We start from the raw sequence: 1845 nt of genomic DNA, 5'->3' as shown, positions 1-1845 counted from the left end.
GGGTAAGATACACTTTAGGAACTTCAATGTTTTCAGAGATTTCTGAGAGTAACAATTTGTTTTTCCCAGGGGAGTTAAAACCATAGATATTCACTAAGATAGTATGATGTTCGTTATGATCTAAAACACATATTAGCCAGTGACCAGTTTTACTAGATTTAGAGGTCAATAAATTCCCAGGAGAGTTATAGAAAAGAGTAGCTAAACCTGAAGATTTAGTTGTGCCGCGATCAAAAATAATTTTTATCCCTCCATTGATTTATCCAAAACCTTTCATATTCTGGTTTAGAGTGAGTTTCTTGTAGGAAAAAAATAACTGGCTCTTTCCCACTTACAGAACAGGAATATAGATTTTCTTTTGGTGATGTCTCTTATGCCCCTAACATTAAGAGAAAAACAAGAAAACAAAACATTCATAGCAAAGAAAAAAAGGGGTTTTAACAAGTACAAAAAKATATCACAAATATTAAATCGCAGAACAACTGTGATCAAATAAGCCTTTTTGAACAGAAAACATAATGTCCCATTTATGTCAAAAATTAGAACTTTAACTTTCCAACATAACCAACATGGTTAATTAACTATTGTGACTTTAACTTTCCCACTGGAGATAGAACGTCACTATAACTCAGTTAGGCAATCTTTTGTCCATTTATGTATCCGACCCCACCTCAGTGGTAAGCCCATTTTCCCTCTGCTCGTGTTTGCTGTATCTTTGGCCACACTGCTGCGCGCGAATCCCTGTCAGCCTTGCAAAGATCTTTTATGAAGGCAATGCACAGCTCCTTGCAAAGTGCCGAATCCTTGGCTATTCTCCACAGTTCATSACGGTGTATTCTTTGGCTGAACTGGATGATGACTTGTCTGGTTTGATTCTCCATGTGTCTGCCAAGGCGGTGCACTGAATCCACAATGAGGTTGATGTTTGAAGCCCAGGAGGGGGAAATCTTTACCAGTAGGCTCGTCACCACTTCACGAATATTTTCACCATCTTTCTCTTTCAAACCTCAGATTTTTAAATTCCAGCGCCGCTTGTWTCTCTCAAGCTCCAGGACTCGCTCCAAAAGCTCTGTTTGATCTTTTTTAAGAGCTGCCACATCTTTTTCCGCAGACCTGAGCCGCGTTTGGCAATCTTTAATTTCTGCAGCRTTGAATTCAACAGCTTTAGCGATGCTAGCCAGCATTCTTGAGTTTTGCTGAAGTTGACAGCCGAGCGTGTCAATCTTATCGGTCAGCTGCTTTATAGCATCCAGGACAGCAGACATSCCGTTTGAATCATCATCTGCTTTGGCATCTTTTCTCTTGACCACTGGTGGGTTTTTTGCAGGAGAGAAAGGGTCTTTCCTTTTAGAGGTTCCRGCAGTGACTTCTTTAGCAGCATAGTCGTGGTTAGCTAAAGCTAATTCCTCAGCACAAGCGGGGAGAGGAGATTTTTTAGAAGCTATGAGTCCTTTTTCAGTTAGTCATTTTTACCGTCATGCGACGAATGACTTAAGATGTTCAAGAGTGGATATGTTGTTCGTTGGAAAGCAAAGAAGTGTAGAGGTTTTAAACACAAAAATTCTAAAATGGATAATTTGTGAATTATTTAAATACGCAAATTATCTTTTTCCTCAAGGCACCACTAAAGTTTTTAAAGATTTAAAGATTTAAATCTTTGAACACACCATCAGATTAATTAAGCAAGATATTTCCTACCAGCAAAATTTGTAGACGCCAGAATGGATACTTCTATGCTAATTGGGTTGACATGTTAAGTCCAACCGAGTCAAGTACACTTCGCTGCAGCATGCAGAACAGGGCGGTGACAGACCTTTCCGTCAGTCCCATTCCTTATATGGAAAT

The sequence above is a fragment of the Austrofundulus limnaeus genome, unplaced genomic scaffold, assembly GCF_001266775.1.
Source record: "Austrofundulus limnaeus strain Quisiro unplaced genomic scaffold, Austrofundulus_limnaeus-1.0 Scaffold951, whole genome shotgun sequence".
Classification (NCBI taxonomy): domain Eukaryota; kingdom Metazoa; phylum Chordata; class Actinopteri; order Cyprinodontiformes; family Rivulidae; genus Austrofundulus; species Austrofundulus limnaeus.
This window is presented reverse-complemented; position numbering follows the sequence as displayed.